Source organism: Dermochelys coriacea, chromosome 1, assembly GCF_009764565.3.
Source record: "Dermochelys coriacea isolate rDerCor1 chromosome 1, rDerCor1.pri.v4, whole genome shotgun sequence".
NCBI classification, from domain to species: domain Eukaryota; kingdom Metazoa; phylum Chordata; order Testudines; family Dermochelyidae; genus Dermochelys; species Dermochelys coriacea.
The window spans coordinates 267,915,493-267,938,196 of NC_050068.2; the positions used below are offsets into that span (position 1 = coordinate 267,915,493).

Genomic DNA, 22,704 nt, shown 5'->3' on the forward strand with positions numbered 1-22,704 from the left:
AGTACTCTCCCCTGGAGGAATTCCAGAGGAATAACAAAAAGAAAAGGAGTACTTGTGGCACCTTAGAGATTAACAAATTTATCTGAGCATTCTGCATCCGATGAAGTGAGCTGTAGCTCAGGAAAGCTTATGCTCAAATAAATATGTTAGTCTCTAAGGTGCCACAAGTCCTCCTTTTCTTTTTGCGAATACAGACTAACAGGGCTGCTACTCTGAAACCTGTCATTATGAGAGGAATAACACTGGCTTACAGTTCTGGGGTCCCTGAGGAGAATGCCACAAACGTTCAGTTGTAGTAAGTAAAACAGGTTTACCAAATGTATTTACATTCTGTAAATGTTTCTCTGGCTATAACAGTCACTTTTGAGACTTTTCTGGTAATTTTTTATTATTTATTTTGTGTATAGTACTTCTCACAATGTGCTAGCTAGTGTGCAAACACAATGAAGATCTGATCTCTGTTTAAAAATGCCTGCAATCTCTGGAAAAAAAATGAGTGGCAGAAAGATGAGCTGACAAGTATATAAAGAAGATGCAGTTGCTCCTGCCAGTTGTTTAATTTCCCACAGCATAACACTCCATAGACTAGGTAAACTTCTCTTACTTAAACAAATGCTATAAAAGAAAGATTTCATATTGTCAATGGACACTCAGAAACAACTGCCTCCATTTTCTCTATCTTGAAGTCTCAGCAAACAGCCAGCAGATTTACAGTGACTTTTAGCAGTAAGCTTCCTTCAGATAAATATCATCTTCCCTGACTACAAACTGAGTTTCAGTAAACATACAGAGACTGGCTTTTTCATACAAAAACTACAGATATTTTCCATACGCAGTAGTGGTATATTTCAAAATATCATACATGTGTTTTAAATATCGGTGACAATATAAATATTGGTGTAGTTTCATAGTCTTTGAAATACATAGCAACTGTATAGTGACATGTTAAGTATTATCTCTCTATACACCTTTTTATATAAGCCATATGCTACTTTCTAAGGAAGAAATGCATTCACCCCATCTCCTACAAAGTCTGAGTAATAATGCTCTGTAGGGATGGGTGGGCAGAGGTCACCAGTTCCATGGCAATGGGAGGCAGAAGAGAATTCTCCCATTGCCCATGTAGCCATTAACCTCCTGGTGAGAAGTAGCTGTTAGAACCCTGTATGGAGCTGTAGGTGAGTAACTGTTTGGGGCCGATGCAATTTGTTAGACTCCATCATGCGTATAGAGGATGGAGAGTTTGGGATTGAGAGAGTCAAGCCCCTAAGGAAGGAACCCTAGAAGCAGCCAAGCCTAGGGGAAATTTCTAGGCTGGGCTTCAAGAGCATTAATTTTATTGCACTGCAATAAAAATTGGCTGCTTTTGGAAGGGCACTTTCTGTGCCCCCAGTGACCGGAGGAGCTGGCTCTCCCCCACTTCACAGCCCAAACAGCTGGCTCTCTTCTCCTCCCATCCCCTCCTCCCCCACGCCCCCCGGCCACAGGAGCTTGCTCTCCTCTTCTCCCCTCCCCCACAAACGGCCAGAGGAGCTGGTTCTCCCTGCCATGCCCCAGAACCAGGACCTGGTTCTCCCTGCTGCAGCCTTAGGAGCAATGGAGCTTGCTCTCCCACAGCAGTTGGAAGAGCTGGATCTCCCCCGAGGATCCAGGGCCACAGGAGCTGTCATCTGCCCTGGCAGAGGGCTGGAGGAGTTCTGTGCCCCCATTAATTGGGGGTGCCTGTGCCACAGCTTACCCTCCCCCCACACACTGCACATGCCCCTGACCATTTTTAAAATAAAAGCAGATCCTAGGAGATCTGGGTACAATATGTCAAAAATAACCGCATCCTCCATATCTAATATACTGTCACGCTTACTATAGCTTCCCATTGTAGGAAATGCTAAGGTGAAGGTTGTAAAAGGATTTCTATTAAATCAGTCTGTTTTCACATGCTCATAACTTCCAGAAAATAAGCTTTCCAATTTGTATGGGTCTTCCCTAGCTTGGTCGGTGCCCAAGAGAGTACCTCTGGGCAAAGTCTGAGCAAAATCTTTTTACATGGCTGCCAACAGTTCAAAGACACTTCTAAGGACAATTTTACACGTAAGTTCCTGGAGTGTTTGTACCATTCAAGTGAACTATAGGTTGTTTGTTATATAATTATCTTATTTATTCATGCCCTTGTATGACTGGGATTTTTTTCGAACAACCGTCAAGAGGTTTGGATCTTTATTTCATCGTCTGTCCACACCCCTAACTCTCCTCAGTACCTTCTGTCTGTACCATTCACATTAAGTGAAAAAGAGCAAATATGGAATCTTGAGGCACTCCTATAACAGAGGATGAGAGGAAGATGGAAAACTTGTACCAGAGATTAAATGAAGCATTAGCAGTTAGAGAAATAGGATTCACACCAGGGAGTGCTGAAGACATTGGGTGCAATCATGGCAAAACCTCTATTTACTTCAGTGGGGCAAGATTTCACCATTATTTTCTCACTCTAGAATTGAGTTTTAAAGGTATCAAGACAGAATCTACCATGAGAGATCACAAGTAAGAAAATGTCAGTCTTTGATTATTATTAATGTATGTATTGGAAGACTGAATATAATTGATTTAACCTTTATCTACCAGACAAAAGAGAACATTTTTTAAATCAAGTAATAGCAATGCTACCTATTGTCATAAATATAAAGGGAAGGGTAAACACCTTTAAATCCCTCCTGGCCAAAGGAAAAACCCTTTCACCTGTAAAGGGTTAAGAAGCTAGGATAACCTCGCTGGCACCTGACCAAAATGATCAGTGAGGAGACAAGATACTTTCAAAGCTGGAGGGGGGAGAAACAAAGGGTTCTCTCTGTCTGTGTGTTGCCTTTGCCAGGACCAGAGCAGAAATGCAGGTCAGAACTCCTGTAAAGGGTTAATAAGCAATCTAGTTAGATATGCGTTAGAGTCTATTTTGTTTAAATGGCTGATAAAATAAGTTGTGCTGAATGGAATGTATATTCCGGTTTTTATGTCTTTTTGTAACTTAAGGTTTTGCCTAGAGAGATTCTCTATGTTTTGAATCTGATTACCCTGTAAGGTATTTACCATCTTGATTACAGAGGTGATTCTTTTACTTTTTCTTCAATTAAAATTCTTCTTTTAAGAACCTGATTACTTTTTCATTGTTCTTAAGATCCAAGGGTTTGGGTCTGTGTTCACCTATGCAAATTGGTGAGGATTTTTATCAAGCCTTCCCCAGGAAAGGGGGTGTAGGGTTTGCGAGGATTTTGTGGGGAAAGACATTTCCAAGCAGGCTCTTTCCCTGTTATATATTTGTTAGACGCTTGGTGGTGGCAGCAATAAAGTCCAGGGGCAAAAGGTAAAATAGTTTGTACCTTGGGGAAGTTTTAACCTAAGCTGGTAAAAATAAGCATAGGGGGTTTTTCATGCAGGTCCCCATATCTGTACCCTAGAGTTCAGAGTGGGGAAGGAACCTGGACACCTATAAAAAACAAACAGTTACAGTCCTAAATATTGGAGGGGGACAAGCATAAACTGTATTTTAGAGAAGAAGCATGATTGGACTGTTCTGCTAAATTGCATTATTATTATTTTGGTTGGTTGTATTCATCTAGTTGCTTCTGTGCTGTGTTCCTACCAAGCTCCATGTAGTATCTGCATGGATAAATTAAAAGGGGGAAAAGAATTGGCACTAAAGAAGTTTTGAGGACCTGTAAATTGAAACCAAGCCAGGACCTAATATGGCACTTCTGTTTCTGGTTTCAAGGATCATATGCAAAATTAAATAATCATTATTTATTAATTAAGCACTGAAAGTATGCTAGGCACTGTCCTGACATATTAAAAATGGAGAGCTTCAGATTCCTGTCACAAAGATCTTGTAACCTAAGGCCCTAATCCTGCAAGGATTTGTGTATGTGCTTAACTTTATGTCCAGGGAGAAGCCTGATTGAAGTCAGTTGGACAACTCACTAGTTAAAATTAAACATGCATAAGTCTTTGCAGGATGGAGACCCGTGTATTTACAAAGCAATGACAGTGATTCTGCAAATGCTAAGTCATGGCACTACTCATAATAGTAAAATTAAGCATGTGAATAAGTATTTTTAGGAATGAGGCTTAAGTATGATGAAGCTTTGATAATTTTCACAATTTCTATCTTTCCTGGCCTTTGATGATTATATTTTGGTACTCCACTGATTTGCTATTTTGTAATGCTGACCTATTTTAATAACATTTTGTTAGGATTTTTAATTTGTTGCTTCACATCATGTTCTATTTGTATTTATAATATATTAAAAATAGTGCAGGCAGACTATATTAGAATGTAATGTCCTTGACACAGATATTTCTAGAAGTATTTTATATGTATTAATTTAAGATTGGAATGCTATATTTGTGTAAAGCCCCTTATTACATGTTGAGGCACTAGCCTCTGTTATAACAACACTCTGGTATTTTCTAGGTTTAAGTTAATTTAGTGAGGATAAAATGGGTTTTGGACCATAAGAACTTGAGAACAGCCATACTGGGTCAGACCAAAGGTCCATCTAGCCCAGTATCCTGTCTTCTGATGGTTGCCAATGCTAGGTGTTTCAGAAGGACCAGTTTATGTATTTATAAGACAGATTATTCTGCCCTATGTTTGTCTCAGATTGGGCTGTCCAGTGCTACAGCCCTTCCAGAGATTGTTATATGTGCTAAGAGAAAGTGCAACAAAAATATATTTTATTTTAAAAAATTGAAACAGCTTGTAACCATGGTTGGATAGCTTCATAAGTCACTTCCATTTTTAACTGTATGATTTCATGCCTGAAAATGATTGCCCAAAATTCAAAAACAGTCAGCCTTAGCAGCTTAGCAGATATGGAGTTTATTCATTTGCCCCCATGTTTTTAATGCATTTATCAACTTGACCTTGAGGGTCTAGCAAAAGAAGCCACCACTAAGCTGATGTCACTGATAGCATTGTCTCCTGAAAACCTAAAGGAACTGATAAAAACTACTATTTTGAATATGTAATCAAGTGGAGTTAGGTGCTGGAGGCTTTTGAAAATCTCACTATGCACCTATCTGCATATTTAGGTACCTAAATATCTTTAAAAATCTGGCTCTCAATCTGCAAAGCAATCAGTCTCTCACTGGACATCATCAGCCATGGCAGATTCAAAGCTTTGCAGGTGCAACAGTAAGTAATCAATAGGATCTGAAGCAATGTGGATAGCTGTGCTGTATGAAAGAACTGAGACAATAAACTGGGACATATTATAGGTAGCACCTTCAGCAAAGCAGGATGGTTTGAGAAAAGTCTCTGATAAAGCCTCAGGAGCTGAAGTCATATTCTGCATATTCTAAGATGGCTGGGAGCCATGTGTATTTTATTTGGTTGTCATTAATGTTTTGCTTTATGCACCTCACATCAATTGCTCTTATCATCTCTTCTCCCAAGCTAGCCTCAGCCACTGACAATTTTATAAGCCCTGCTGAAGTGAGAAATGTAGCACATTATAAAGGAATATTGAAGTGGATTTTTTAAACTACACCAAATCAGAGAGGTAATGAAGATCTCAGAGGGAAAGAAAAAGATGTTGCATTTGGGAAAAAAAGTTATATGAATCATTCTTTTAAGTAAAACCAAAGTAGCTTTCATTACCAAATTCTGACATACTATGGTGTACAAATGATTTAGAAGCAGAACAATGGCAAGGAAGATGCAAATAGAGAGAGAGAAGAAAAGGGGAGGGAGAAAGAAAGGCAGCAGAATTTGTTTTAGTATTTTCCCCATCTGCTGATCCTGCCATTTATTTCCCCCAAATTTTAGACATTCTCAGAGCAGCACACACTTCACTCAACAGGTAAATCCTACCTATTTTAAAGGTATCCTTACACTTTTCAGAGCCAAGTTAGTTGTTCCCCATTCAAGGGTTTTGCTGGCTGTAATTATGGAAATAAATCTGTACTACATTTTTAAGCCACTGGCCCATTACATCTTGCTCCAGGTTCTTAGCTCACAAGAATAACGACAGTCATTTTATGAGAATGAGAGATTATAAATCACACACTTTGTCAGTTCAATGCTTTCCTTCAGTGGTCTTTTCCTGGAGAGTGTCTAAGACAGCTGGTCCTGTAGGACTGCTAGTTTAGTGTTCAGTTGTTTAACTTTGCTCATATTTTGTTTGCTTTTATTCATCTGAATTTTTAAGTCAGCATGGACAGCTTCCAGTCTCTGTCATTTGGGGGCATTCTCAAAAATAAATTTCTAAATAAAGTGTGTATTGTTCAATACAACATTAATCTTCGCATCATGGAAGTTTGATAAACTTTTTGGTCTCTGTAGTTAACATTGCTGATTTATGGGTGCATTCAGCATCACAAAAGTAGACAGATGTATTATCAGTTGGGGCACTATGATGCAGAAGTGTGTCTGCAAGCATATTTGATTTTAGGATGAATGCACTGCAGGCCAAATCCTGGGCTATGGCAAATCAGCGATTTACAGCACTTGAGGACCTGGCCCTACATGAAAAATACTATACTACTGCAACATTAAGGCTTCATAGTTGACGTATCAGAAAGTTTGGAAATGGAGAGGTTCTATTTCCAACAGCAACATAATCTCAGCTGTGTTGAAAATCTTTTCTATTTTATGGTTTATATTGCCCAGCAAACAATAATATATATACTATACAATTAACTAGAAAAAACAGAAATATAGATTTGAACCAAGGCAGAGTTAATTTGGAATTCAACTTCTGCATTCCCATGCTTTTGGGGGATTTTAATTATTCAACCTTATATTGCACAAACAGTTTTTTCTTTTCATTTAATTTACTTGTTTTATTTAAAATACAATGAGGGAGGAAAAAATTGTCTTTGCTTGATAATGTTAGCATTTAAATTGTCATATTAGGCACTGATGTTCACGTCTGAATGACACAGGGAAGGGATGACACCTTTATGTTGCTATTTTTTGGTTAGAGACAGCTTTCCCTGTTGGGGTATGTCTTCACTGCAAAATTAACCTGGGTATAGCACCCCAACTGCAAAGCCCTACCAAGCCAGATGTATTTAGCTGCATCCCCAGTGCTGCTGTGCTGGATTTTGGCAGGCTATCCCATGGTTCTTAATGCTGTATTAAGCTGTGTCACTTGACGTCATTTGCAGTGTGTTGTGGGAGAACTTGTCTGTCCTTCCTCAGCCCCCATGAAGAAGTGCTCTTAGCCCATCAACTCAATAAATTAAAAGGAAACAGAAGGCCAATGCAGGGCATGAGACATGCTGGACATCATTTTGGTGATGGCTTGTTGCCCTGGGAGGGCAATGTTGTGCCTTGTTAAGAGATCTCACAGGCTGCATGCAGACATGGTGCAGTGGAGATAGTTGATGCAGGTTTGGATAGCTGTGGAACCCTCCTATGCTGATCAGTGGTTCTGGAGCAGAATACCATGCAGTGGTGGCCATATAGACCTGGGATGACCTGCAGTGGGTCCAGAACTTCTTCCTGAGGAAGAACACCTTCTTCCTCAGGGAGTTGTTTGAGCAGCTTGTCCTGGCCCTCCAATGCCAGAGCATGCAGATGAGAGAGGCCCTATCAGTCTAAAAACGGGTTGCTATTGCTTTCTGGAGGCTGGCTCAGTTTGGTGTTGGCAAGTCAACAGTTGGTGCTCTGCTGATGGAGGCTTGCATGGTAATTATCACTGTGGTTTACCCATGGGTGGTGAAGATTGCTAATGTTCCCAAAATAATTGTTGGCTTTGAGTGAATAAGCTTCGTGAAATGTGCTGCTGCCATCAATTGCACACATCTAACCATAGTCTGTCCTCCCTCTTCCTCCTCCCTGATGATGTACATGAGTATGTAAACTGGACAGGGTAGTGTTATGCAGGCTTCAGTTGATCACAGAAGGAGGTTCATGAACACAAACATGGGATACACCAGCTGGGAACATGACACCAGCGTATTTCTGAGATCCCATGTGTTCAGATTGGGATACACTGGGACTTTATTCCTACCCAATAATATGGATATCAACAGAGTGTCTGTGGCCACTGTTAATTTAAGGTACCAACCTGTCCTTTACAGCCCTGGCTCATGAAGACTAACTCTGATATGACAGCACCTGGCAGACGAAGGTTTAATTTCACACTGAGCAGTTTCAGGATGGTGATGGAATGTGCATTTGACAAACTGAAGGCAAGATAGTGCTGCCTACAGAACTATTTGTATGCCAATGTGTACAGCACCATTCATGTTATTTGGCCTTGTTGGACACCACTAGTGTTGCTGAAGGTAAACTTGCCTGAGGCTTGGTCTACTCTACAAACTTAGGTCAACAGAAGCCACCTTATGTTGACCAAATAATGTATGCGTGTACACTACCAGGTCCCCTCTGCTGACCTAACTCACCTGTTATGTCAACTTAATTATTCCACCTCCATGAGAGGTGAAGTGCTTAATTTGATGTTGATGGGTTGACAGAGAGGCAGTGTGTACACAGCATTGTGGAAGTCGACTGAATTAGCCTCCAGGAGGTGTCCCACAATGCTCCGCTGTGAATGCTCAGGAGATAGCTTTCAACTCCGCTGCACAGCAGCCAGGTACACAGGAGATAGCCCCTTCCTTCTTAAAGCCCCAGGAACTTTTGAATTCCCATTTCCTGTTTGATCAGGTTGGAGAACTCACCAGCCCAGCTGATCATGGTGACTCAACGCCCCAAATGCGCTCCAGCCTGGAGCACGCAGGAGGTGGTGGATCTTACTGGTCTGTGGGGAGAAGACTCTATGCAGGCACAGCTGCGATCCAGGCATTGACCTCTACACAAAGATTGCGCAGGGCATGATGGAGAGCGACTGCACCAGGGCCATGCAACAATGCCGTCTGAAAATGAAAGAACTTCGGCACTGACAGTGGTTGCCTTGTGCTTTGCGTGCCTTACAGTGGAAAGCTTGGCCTTCAGCACAGCCATCACACTGGCGAAGAGGCTTTTGCAGATTAGAAGACAAGATAATGAACTCCTCTGGGACAGCTGACATGGAGCTAAGGATTTCATTGTCTGAAAAACCGGACATGGACATGGAGAGCAGGAGAGCATCTCAGGAGCATGAGCATGCCATGAGAATGAGATGCTGCGGATTATGAAGGACCAGTCAGACATGTTGAGGCTTCTGGTTGAGCTTCAAGAAAAACAGTTTGAGGTTAGACTCCCTCTGCAGCCCCTGCAGAACGGCCTGCAAGCATCGCCCTGTTTCCAATCCCCCCCCCCCCCCGAAACATTCCAGAAGGTGAGTGGGGAAGGTGCAGTATCCCTCCCATGCAACACCTGGGGAGGGTATAAGAACAAAAGGCGGCCACTCAAAGACATCCGATGAAGTGAGCTGTAGCTCACGAAAGCTTATGCTCAAATAAATTTGTTAGTCTCTAAGGTGCCACAAGTACTCCTTTTCTTTTTGCATATATCGTTAATGTGTACGAAGTTATGAGATTTTGCTAAACAGTTGTTATTGAAATATGTTGTGAGTTTGGGAGACGCTCACTGCTAGCTCTCCAGTGACAATAAAGTTGGTGATCCACACCCAAATGGGTGTTAAGTAACCATCAAGAGCCATTGACCAGCAGGGGAATTGTAAACAAGAGATTTACAGGATCTATAGGAGACACCTGAGCAAGCACCACACAATGGGAATTGCTCAACTCTGTGACTCAGCAAGGCCTACCAGGACATGCCTAGGCCAGTGTCTTTCCAGGGACATGAATTGAGAGTATAAAAAAAGGGACAGTGCTATTATGAAACCACCTCTCTCCTCCCTCACTATTGCTGAAGGTAACAAGAATGCTGGAAGGACAAAAACTTTGAACTGAAGAGATTGATACCAGGCTGAGAAGGAAATTCAGCCTGTGTATTAAGAACTGTAACCGACCTGCAACATCCAGTGGAGTGAGAAAAACTGTTTGATTCAAATCATGCTTAGTCTGAAAGTTTAGGATTTAGAATGCATGTTTTATTTTCTTGGGTAACTGTCTCTGACTTTTATGTCTACCACTTAAAATCTATCTTTCTGTAGTTAATAAACTTATTTTAATGTTTTATCCTAGCCAGTGAGTTTGTTTAAAGTGCTTGGGGAATCTGCTCAGATTACAAAGGCCGGTGCATGTCCACTGTCTTTTGATGAAGTGGCAAGCTAATTAATGACCTTGCATTGTTCAAGAGAAAGTCTTGAGCAGTGTAAGATAGTACATTTCTGGGGTGCAAAGCTAGGGGCTGAGGGGATTTGCTAGTGTCACCTTCTGTATAGTTAATAAGTGACTTGAAGAGCACACAACTTAGTGGGGTGTGTCTCTGCATGTTGATGGCTGTTAGCATAATAGCAACTGGAGGGGTTTACTGCTTGTCACTAGCAAAGCACTTTGAGAGACAGCCCAGGCTGGAGAGTTAAGAGGGCACAGCAGCCCCTCAGTTCCAGGTTGTACCCCAGAGGTCCCATCACACCTGGCTCTACTTGCCCTACTCCAGGAGTTGGTGTGACCTGCTGGCAAAGGCCCTATATATCTTTAGCAGCAGCTCATCTCTGGCCTTTTTTTTTTTCTTTCCCCCGTTTGATTCTTGCATCTTTTGCTCACAGTCAGGGACATCCTGGAGGCATGCCTCATCTGGATTGGGGTAGATATCTTTGAAAAGCACTGAAACAGTACACTATTTTTTCCAGTGGAATAAAAACTTATCTACCCTTTAACTTTTGGTGTCACAGCATGGGAAAGGGTGCAACTTTTTCCTCATAAGTACATGGACGCCTCAATTGTCTGCATTTCTCTGCTCTGTGGGTACAGTGGCCAGGTTCTCCACCACTCCAAACGAATGACAAATCATGCTCTTTACATAAACAAAAGAACCAGGTTCTAGTGATGTTCTTAACATTATTTCAAGCATATGTGGTGTTAATGTGCATTAAGATAATGAATAGACTCTCCAGGGTGTGGCAGCTGACATCTGGAGAAGGCAGTTGGTTTTAGGTTAGACTGATTTCACTTAAGTCAGTCTGATGCTCTGTAGATATGTTCACTATGTGTCTAGTAAAGATTGTTATTAAGTTTTTAGCAATGAATTATTATTAAGACTAGTGGATTACTCCAATATAAACAAACAACATATGGCATCAAGAGTGAAAGATGAAAAAGAACTGGAAGAAGTTAAAAAATCAATCAAACAAAAAACCTTGAGGTAAAAGTTACTCAGAAGTGAAAAGCAAGTTTGAATGAAATAAGATGGATCAATTAAGAATTCCCACATTTCTAAAAATGTCAAGAAATGCTGCAGAAAATTGGAAAAGGTTTAAAAAAGAATTTGATTTATTTTTCAGGGCATCTGAATCTACTCATAAGGAAGATGAAAAAAAGATTGCCATCTTTTTTAATATTGCTGGTACTGAAGCAATTTCATTATATAATTCATTTGAGCTTAATGTCAGAATACGAGCTGACTATGATTTTGTCTTTAAAAAAACTGAGGAATAGTGTTTACCAAAAAGAAATAAGACATCTGAAAGATTTCAGTTTCACTCAAGTAAAAAAGATGAGAAATCAGAATGTAATTTCCAGAATCTCTCTGAGTCAACAATAAGAGATCAAATTGCGATGGGTATAACAGATTATCAGTGTAAGAAAAAAACCTAAGATCTAAATCTGGAAAAGCAGTGAGAATTTACCAAACTGCTGAACTTAATCAACAACGACTGCACATTTTAGAAAGAAAACAAACTGATGTGAATATGCACTTAATAAGAAAAAGTAAAAAACAAGTGTATGGAGAAAAACAGAATGGAGGTATTAAAGTTAAAACATATGAGGACAGGAAAGAATGTTATAGATGTGGAAGGAGGCACCTACCTAGACAATGTCCAGCACATGTTTGACCCTGGCATATCTGCAAAAAATCAGAATAATTTCACAAACATTTGTAAACAGAGAGGTCTGGAAAAACTTAGAAATATACATTTAATTCAAAATTCAAAAGTTTCAGAGAAAATACTGAGTAAGAAATATGGAGCTGACACTGCAGACGGAGAAAATTTGTTTCTGAGTATTTTAAAACAGAGTCACTCTGTGAATTACAAGGAGGATTGGACAGTTACTTGTGGAACATTTATTTTGTAAGTAATAGAGACAGATGCTAATGTAATTTCAGAAGAAAATAAGATGTCTAAAAGTAAAACCTGTAGTCAAAGAACAAATATATATTAACTTACAATCTTGTAGTGGTGAAAAAATGCCTGTTATGGGTATTTATATACAATATTACAGGTCAGAGTTAAAGATAATTTAGAAATCATAAGATTTGTAATAGTTAAGGGACAAGGTATTTCTACATTAGGTTTTGAAATATGTTTAGCACTACATCTAATTGGTAGAATTCAGACTATTCAGGATTCCAAAACACTGGAAATAGACCATCAATTTACAGTTATCCATTGGCATTGGTAAATTGGATATACTGTATAAAATAGAGTTAAATGAAACAAAGAAACCAGTTATACATGAAACTAGAAAAATACTCTTAGTTTTAAGAAGCTGGGTAAAAAAGCAATTGGAAAGGTTAGAAAGGGAGATATTTCATTGACTTGTGACTGATATGGCAATTAATTCCTGAGGTAGGGAGTGTCTAGTGACATACAAAGGGGGTCACAACAATTTTGTTCTGCTGAAAAATCTCATTGATCATTATCAATTCCTTCTGTACAACAGATTCTCATATATTATAACACAGGAGTGGTGTAGAATTTGGGCAAACATTAACAGGATGAAAAGGAGTACTTGTGGCACCTTAGAGACTAACAAATTTATTAGAGCATAAGCTTTCGTGAGCTACAGCTCACTTCATCGGATGCATCCGATGAAGTGAGCTGTAGCTCACGAAAGCTTATGCTCTAATAAATTTGTTAGTCTCTAAGGTGCCACAAGTACTCCTTTTCTTTTTGAGAATACAGACTAACACGGCTGCTACTCTGAAACCTGTGATTAACAGGATGCTGAACTAGGATGCCTCCCACCTCCACCAGGGGCAGCTCTTCAGAAAATCTGTTATACTGAGAGACTTTGCAAGCAATATGGACTCTATAACAACACAGGGCATGCAGTGGACTTAATATCCATGCTGCCTTTGAGAATGCTTTAATGCTAGTGTCAGTGTGAGAAAAAGCATCCAGAAAAATATAGATGCTTGTGCCACCCGGATCCCTTCATCTGTGGGCATTGCTCTGCTTGTACTAATAATCCCTGTTTTGCATACATGCAGCACTGTATGCTGTGACACCATACCTCACTGTTTGCATGTTTAAAGTTTATTTCTCCCCCTTGGAATGCACTTTGGATGGCATGTGACAGGGTAAAGGGAGTGGAGGGATGGAGAGAAAGTGGGACCAGGGCAAATGAAACGTCTTCTACCTTCAGCAGAAGTTTAGCAGGCAAAGCCTGGCCCATACCACATACCATATGTCCATCCCCCTTTTGTTGTAATATTAAGCCATGTCTACACTTACCGGAGATTGATGCTGCTGTGATCGATGCAGTGGTGGTCAATTTAGTGGGTCTGGTGAAGACCTGCTAAATCAATGGCAGAGCACTCATCAGTCGACTCTGGTCTGACTCCACCGGAATGAGAAGAGTAAGGGAAGTTGACCGGAGAGTGTCTCCTGTTGATGCAGTGCGGTGTAGACACCGTGGTAAGTTGACCTAAGTTATATCAACTCCAGTTATGTTATTCACATAGCTGGAGTAGCATAATTTAGGTTGACTTATCGTGGTAGAGTAGACAAGGTCTCAATAGCAATAACAGACATGTCTCCTGCTTCTTATCTGCAGGGATGTTGGTTCCTCCACCTGTCTTGCCTGGTGCGTTATTGCTGAAGAGGTCTTGGGAGTTCAATCTGAGAAAGTCCTGGTTGTCCCTCAGATCTGTTGGCAGCGTGGAGGTCAGCATCACCTTCATGTTCCTTACAGCCTCTGTACTCAGCCCCTGCTGCAGCTGCTTCACTCTCTTTACTACCTCTTCTTCCTCCAAAAGTGCGTCCATCACGAAGGCAGGGTCCATGCTCTGGGCAGTACAGAGCAGCCAGTCCAGCCCATCCAAGAACTAGTACATTTTAAGTGATTTGCTGGACGTGACATTGTGATCCTTAGTCTTCTGGTGTATGGTGTGCAACATTTTGATTTTTTCCCTGCACTGAGATTCTTTCATCTGCCCAGTCCCCTCCTGGGCCAGCTTCTTTGAGATTTCCTCAGAGAGTTACTGACTTTTGGATACATTGTCCCAAATCCCCAGAACTTTGGTGTCAGCCTCTGGCAAACTGGCAGCATGCTGAGAGGAGGATTTCTCAGACAGCATGTTTGGTTCAGATGCTGTGGAAGTACAGCAGAAATGTAGCAGGCAAACATGGGGTTTAAAAGCCAAGCCAGTACAGGTGACTTCTGGTGAAAAAGAGGAGTAGTTAGAGGTCAAGAAATTACAGCCCAGGTGGAATTGTAGGAAGACACTGGAGGACTGTCTGCACTTGGACTTGATCAGCTTGTATCCTCATGACAAATCAGGCTGATTGGCAGGCTAGGTTGAGGTGAAACTTGGTCTTAAACCAATACCCACAGTCATGTATGCTAGCCCAGGTTTAAGGCACCCTTAAGCCAGGCTCAGTGTTTTTTTTGTGTGGATATTAGGGAGTTAGAGGCAAAACACAGGGTATAGCCAGAGCTAATTCTGTCGTGAAGACATACCCTCTCCATTTATTCTGTGATAGCATTATCTCAGAAAAAGACAGAATGGTATTTTTTGAATATGTTTAGAATTTTCAGATTATTAAAAATATAGGGAAAATGTAGATTTTTTTTTTTACAGCACAAGTGATTTTCCTCTTTCCCTAATGTTAAAACAGTTTTGTGAAAGATTTTGTTTTGTGTATGTGCTTTTAATAAGATACCTACAATCTCCTTTATGCAAATTGTCCTAACAGTGACCTTTTCCTTGGCCCAATTTTCCAGTCAGATAAAAAATGTGCAATGAGAATAAAATATCTACTGCCACAAGTGGATATAGTTAACGTGAAAAATTCTGTGAATTATTTTTTGCAGAACAATTACATTTTAACTCGCAAGCTGCACCTGCACTGAAAAAAAATCAGGGTTTTCATCCTACTTCACTTCACTATAAATTTCACTATAGGTCAGAGTTCACTATAAGCAGTTCCACTGTATAATGAACTAAGCCAGAGGGGATGGTTAGTAGTCTAAGCAGCTTTGAACTATATATACTCCCTAGAAACAAGGTTCAAATCCCAACAGTGTTAACTCAACCCTTCCAACTTTCGAGGTAGATAAATGGAGTACAGTGTGCTTTACTAGTCACATTGAAATTAGGTGCTATTGGCCTGTTAGGAATATAATCCTGTCCTGATAATGCCTATCACCACTAGATAAAGATGGTTAAAGAAAACTTAGTTTGATAGCATCCTGTCTGGCAAGAAATCACTTCTCCATAGTTGTGGTTGTGAAACCCTCATTTCTGTATGTTTTATCTTTACCATCTGCTCTGAGGATGGTAAAGAGCTTATTCCCCTTTCCTTAAGAATAGGGTTTTGCTTTCAAATCCTTGATCTGGCTGCTGCCCTCTATTATGGAGATGGATGCATTTCAATGTTCTGCATGACTTATGGCCTTTCCCAAATTCCACTGAAGTCAATGGGAGCCTTTCCATTGACAACAATGGCCTTTGGATCAGGCCCTTAATTGGTAAAGCACCTTGGGAGCTTTTGTAAAGAAAGTTACTACACAACTGTAAAATATTATTACACAGCAGTGTGGCATAGCTCAAAGACAAATGCGTATACATTTCCACACACTTGTATTTATTTATATGCTATATTTAAGTACACAAAGTGCACAATGTATCAACTATATCACACTATTGTGACTCAGTAATTCAAAGACACTTTAGCCTACTTGTTCCAGTTGTACAGCATATTAACATTCATCTCACAGTGCTTTGCCTATAGAAATTTAGCAAGATGAAAGTTTGATGCACAAGAAGGATCTTAGGACATAGTGGTTACCTTAGCAACCTTGTCATAGGCTTCAGTGGCCCTGACCCAGCTACAAAGCCCTTCACAGGATGAGGAGACATTCTTAATGACAGCTGGCTGAAATCCGGGATTGCTGATAAACTGTCATCTTATCTTTCTTCCTTTGGGCAACATTGTTTTTATTGACTTCCTTTTCTTTTTTAAAAAAAACAAACAAATAGCAATCATAAATCAGTACATAGTAATCCTAAAAATATTACTGATAATTTTATTATTATATTGCATTCCCTCTGCACTAGCTAAAACACTTGGGGCCCTGAACAACAGAATAAAAATAAATACAACATAATTAATAAACACCGATAATACCCTTTCCTGTCTGAGCCCTATAAAACACAGCTGGTAAGAACCCTCTTTGAATCCTTTTCTGGTTTCCCTCACTTCACCAGATCCAGTTCAAGATTTTTTCCAACTTTTAAGTTCTGTTGCAACTTTGCCCCTCCTCACTTGATTGCATTCTCTCTTCTCATGTATCCCACCCACACCTCTGTTCTGCCAAAAACACCAATCTTGTTTTCCCATTATTGCATCGAAAGCAAGCATATTTGAGAGGGTCGTATCATGTTGTCGTGGTTGAGTAGTGGGATGGCAGGAGGCCAATGCTTGAAGATTGGTATTGCATTGGATGTAAATGCTGCTTTACATTATGGTTTCCTTGCTTAGTATTTACATTCCTGTCAGAAAATACTCTTAAGAAACCTTAAGTTTCAAGTTAACAAAATTTTGTGGAAGGGGAAGTTGTGTTTCTGTGTGTGACTAGTGCATTTCTTTCAAAATTCATGGTATGTAGAGAAATTTAAAATGTTGTGATTGAAAAATATATCTGCTGATCTGATTCTATGCTTGTCAGAATACTCCACATTTTTTCATGCTGCAGTGTGCATGAATCTCCCTTTTCACAGATTTGTGGTTCGGCTAAAAAGGTTATGGGAAAAATGAGGTATTTTAGGACAAATGCATAACATCTTCAAATACTAGCCATATCCATCCACAATTGTTTATCTGTACCCATTTGGAAAAAGACATAAGGAGTTAGAGATTAGATACTAATAAATAGATCAAATAATGCTTCCACATCTCATGCTATTTGAAGGGAAACTATCTGTTTTCCTCAAATCACTCTTCAGTTTCTAACGATTAGAGATACCACTTATGATAAGCATTTGCAGAAATAGTATATATATGTTTATAATTGCATTTTGCATTATCTTTTGAAAAAAACTTAGCAATATGGGGATAGTTTTCTGTATTATATCACTAAATGTCAGAGAATGCAATAGAATAGGAACTGTTTATTCACATTGTGTGAGCGCTTGTAGCAATTTGTAGCGTGATGCATCCATATCAATAAAGTGAAAGGCATGACACAAACCTGTTCGGGAGCTGTGACATGCTGCCAACCCAGTGCACAGCCCAAGAGACACACACCACAACAGACAGGAAAACATGTGGTATGCCTTTCATTTCATTGATTTGCTGTACGTGTACCAGGCCACAAAATGCAGCAAGCCTTCCCCCCTCACCCTCTGTTTTTGCACCTAAGTTCTTGGTGACAAAGCCCACCACACAAATTCCAAAATCTTTGTCCCATGTGTGACATTTACACTTTCTGGGATCATAAAAAGTGGAATAATAGTTTGGATTATTTGTATTGCTAGGATTTTTCCTCAAGCAATATAATATGCTTCAGAGATTATTCCCAATTTGGATAAGGTAGGACTTCAAACTGTACTGTAAAAAGGCCTACTCAGTGCGGCTTAGGATAATGCAGTGGCCTGGGACTCAGGAGACCCCGCATTCTACTCTTAGCTCTGCACTGGCTTGCTAAGTGACCATGGGCAAGTCACTGCTCAATGCCTCAGTTTCCCTATACAAAGGGCATAATAATACTGACCCTCCTTTGTAAAGAACTTTGAGATATACTGCTGAGAAGTGCAATATAACTCTTGCTGAAGTACATGAAAAGAATCCCTTTGTCTTTAATGGGAGCTGGGTTCAGCCTTAGGCAAAGAACCTGTTACATGTTAGAGAAATATAACAATACCTAGACACAGACAAAATGGTTTTTAAGGCATAGCTTCATCTATGAGGCTACCTATTAGTGGCATACTGGTATTTCATCTCAGTATTCTTATTTCGATTACAGTAATGCCTCGAAGTCCCAGCTAAAATCAGGGTCTCATTGTGCTAGGCACTGTGTAAGCATGTACTAAGGGACAGCCCTTGCTCCAAAGAATTTACAGTCTCAGGATATGGATACACTGCAATCATAGGGTGCGATTGCAACTTGTGTAGACATACGTGAGCTAGCTTTAATCTAGCTGGCTTGGGGCCCAGAGTAGTGGAGCCATGGCAGAGTACACTTCAGTGCAGGCTAACCCAGGGTTCCTGGCAGGTTTGTACAGCCTATGCTGAAGTGCATGTTAAAGGGCTTATTCCTTCACCCTCACTTCCCCGGTCCTTCTCACATGAACAGAGAGCAACGATGGTGCAAACAATTAGATATTTACTGGGGTTAACTTCCAGTAAGCTTAAATCCAAGTTCCTTTTTCCTTCTTTTCGAATCCCAACTTACTTCCTGTTTGCCCCTAATTTATATAATAATATTCTTAGCTATACCTTAACCAATCATTTTACTGTCATTTACCTAACCAATCCTAACATATTGTAACACAATTCTCTAACCAATTATATCCCACTACCCTAATTAACTTACACCTAGCAAAGTAATTATACAGCAGACAGAAACAATTAGAGAACCAAACAGATTAACAATAGAAAAGTAGGAGCCATAAAGATAAAACATTTAGAAATGAGGGTTTCCCAACCATAACTATTGAGAAGTGATTTCTTGCCAGATGGGATGCTATCAAACTAAGTTTTCTTTAACCATCTTTATCTGGTGGTGATAGGCATTATCAGGACAGGATTGTATTCCTAACAGGCCAATAGCACCTAATTTCAATGTGACTAGTTTGGAATGTGAGGAGGTGACCGGTCGCTTTCCAGCTTATGGCTGCCTCTGCTGCTTAGCCAAAGGCCTTAGCCTAAGCACAGGGCCTCAGACTGTGACAGTAAGAGAAGGACCTTACACTGGCAGACAGTGATTTTGATTCTTTCTTTTATACCTCTACAACTAGCTAAATGATAAACATATACCTAAATTTTTAAATTATAGGCCTTTACAGACAGACCTGAATATCTATATCCTAACACCCATTTGCACACTGCTGAAAACGCACTGGTCCAGGACGCAAGCGAGAGAGATTATAGCTAGCTTGGGTATGTCTACCCAAACTGCAATCATATCATGTTATTGCAGTGTACTCACACTGGTGTTCCCTCTAATTTTTCCCACCCATGTGTGGAATGAATTTTGTTATGTGCACCAATATGGAGGTGATGTGTTGCACATCACCTCCATATTCGCAAAAAGAAAAGGAGTACCCGTGGCACCTTAGAGACTAACAAATTTATTAGAGCATAAGCTTTCGTGAGCTACAGCTCACTTCATCGGATGCATCCGATGAAGTGAGCTGTAGCTCACGAAAGCTTATGCTCTAATAAATTTGTTAGTCTCTAAGGTGCCACGGGTACTCCTTTTCTTTTTGCGAATACAGACTAACACGGCTACTACTCTGACACCTCCATATTGGTGCACATAACATAATTCATGTGGTGGGGGTGGGGTTCGGGCAGAGGATTGGAGTGTGGGGGGATAAAGGCTCCATCTGGGGGTATAGGCTCTGGGATGGTGCTGGTGATGAGAGGTTCAGGGCTGGGGCAGAGGGTTGGGATGCAGGGAGGCGAGGGCTCTGACTGGGGGTGTGGGCTCTGGATTGGGGCTAGGGATGAGGGGTTGGGGTGCAGGCTGCTCTGGGGCTATGGCAGGGAGAGAGGACTCCCCTCAGCTCTCTCTCCCTGCAGCAGTACCTCTCTCTTGGCTGAGGCAGGGCCAGGCCAGGGCTGAGTTGGGGCTGGGGGAGGGGCACCTCTTCCCTCGGCCGCTGCAGGTCCGGGCCGTGGTTGGGTCGGGGCCGCGAGAGGGGCGCCTCTCCCTGCCGCGGCATGTCTGGGGCTGGGGGAGAGGCATCTTTCCCCACTGGAGTCCTGAGCTCCTGCGCAGCACTTAATAGGCTACTGCATGGCTGCACAGCTTAGAGGGAACTTAGCACATACCCTAAACAGCCAAGACAGACTACGGGTCAGAGGGGAACAGGAAGCACAGAAAAGTGTGAAATTACATGTCACACAGAGTACATCTGGAAATGCCCCCAGAGCTAAGGGAGCTAATGACAGGTTTCAGAGTAGCAGCCATGTTAGATCCACAAAAAGAACAGGAGTATTTGTGGAACCTTAGAGACTAAGAAATTTATTTGAGCATAAGCTTTCGTGGGCTTCAACTCACTTCATTGGATGTATAGAATGGAACATATAGTAAGATGATATAGATATATATGTATATATACACACACATACAGAGAACATGAAAAGGTGGAGTAAGAGACTAATTAAGATGAACTGTTATCAGCAGGAGAAAAAAACTTCTGTAGTGATAAATAGATAGCCCATTTAGACAATTGACAAGAAGGTGTGAGGATACTTAACATGGGGAAATAGATTCAATATGTGTAATGACCCAGCCATTACACAAATCCTGTTGAAACAGAACGATGCTTTAAAAAAGGGCACAAGAAGAATTTATATATAGGAATAAATAATGTCTCTTAGATTGTAGAGTTGATCATATATAAAGGGCTCAATCTTGCAAAGTGCTGAGTGCCCCAAACTTCCATCCAAGTCAATAGGAGTTGAGGGCACACAGTACCTATCAAAAATGCTCTGCACCTTGCAGGATCAACCTCTTAGAGAACAAATTGCTCTCAGGAAAGATCAATTTAGTAATTTAAAGCCTCTATTTGATCCTTAGTTGCAGCAGGGGGAAAAAATCAAAGAAAGAGATTTGACATATATAAAGATAGTCCTGTTTAATGGTGGTAAGAGCAACAATCTGTCAAATTCCTAATACTGCTTGGCCACATTTGTCTCCTCTGTTGAAAACAGGCTTTATCAGTGAATGCTGATGTATATAAAAGACAGCTGGCATTACACATCTTTATACAAAACAGGCAATCTTTTCATAAGTCAGCATTAACACATTTAAACAATAATGCGTTAACTTACAGAGCAGTGAGTCAGCTTCCAGCACAAACCAAAATTAGTCACTGTCACTATCTGCCTCACTCAGTGGGACCCTTCAGGCAAGCGCTCTCTGATCTGTGTCTTAAAAGTAAATTTGACTCAGCGCATGGGGAATTCAGCACATTGCAATGACCCCATTTTAGGGCATTTTTATAAGTCCAAAGTAATAGTTATACACAGGGTTTTTATTTATTTTATGAAATGTCCCTGTTTTCTTTTGCAAACATATTCCATTTTGGACACCAGAAATATTCAGACCTCACTACCGTGCCTTCTTTCCTATGTTCTCCTATGGCACAATATACTGCTCTTCATTACACTGCCTTATGCAGCTCTTTTCTTTTCCATTTTCTTAGCTCTAGTTCCCACTGTAGAGTGCAAATCTAAAAATAAAGGATAAAATGACAATAAAGGCTCCCGGGGGGAAAAAAAAACAAAAGGGAGGAAGCATGAAAAGGACTTGAAAAGAAAAGGGTACAAAAGCACACAGTACAAAGGAGCCCAGAGTTGAAAAGATTATAGAATTAAGAACAAAATGTGTTAATGTAATCTTAAAAAAGAGAAATAATTCAAATAAAGAGGCATCAAAAGGAAGATATAAAGGAGGAACATTAAAAAAATATAAAGGATATATTTTTAGACAGCATGCTTAACCTGAGGGGACAGCCTTCAGGAAAGCCAGATGTAGTTTACTGAACTTATTATCGTAATAAAATGTGCAACAGAACACAAAGCACCATAACATTTTTAATGGAGAACACAAAAATGTTCTCCCTCTCCCTTCATAATGCATTTATTTTTAACAGATCAAGATCACAACTTATACAATGAATGCCAAGACATGCCCAATTCATTAATTCTTAGCACAAATGATTCCTATAAGGCCTATTTTTATTTCCCCATGCTATTCACTGAAGAGATGTGCTCACTGAGAGATCTGTAAAATGGGGGTATCATTTACCAACCTGACTCACAGGAGTGCTGAGAAACTTAAGGCCCTGATCTTGCAAATTGCTCTATAGGGACCTCCATGGTGTCCCCAGGAAGTCAATCAGGCTATGCGTGGGTGCAGCGATGTATCCCAGGTATAGTGATTTGCAGCACTGGAGCCTAATTACTTGTTTGAAAAGAGCTTTCAAGATGAAGTGTCACATAAGTACTAAATATAATAGCACAATAACATATGCTTTTAGCATGCAAGTCTTTCCATCGTCAGCTTCTTAAAGACCCATTCTGCTATGCAGGTTTAATTATTTATGTGGCTCTGCTAGCAGGGTTAAAACCAAGTGGATGCTCTAGGGGCAGAAGGAGAGATGCAGCTCACTTTGATAAAGCAAAGTAATTAATTTCATATATTATAGTGTCCCAGTAGCAATTTACAGCTGAGAAG

General features: G+C 40.4%; 1 long non-coding RNA gene across 1 annotated transcript; it reads left to right on the top strand.

Moving 5' to 3' along the window:
* Nucleotides 1-240: 240 nt before the first annotated feature.
* On the top strand, nt 241-9,347 carry LOC122457803. The gene is made up of 3 exons (XR_006277477.1): nt 241-589; nt 2,490-2,538; nt 8,932-9,347. It is a non-coding gene; the product is annotated as an uncharacterized LOC122457803 (long non-coding RNA).
* The last annotated feature ends 13,357 nt before the right edge of the window (nt 9,348-22,704 follow it).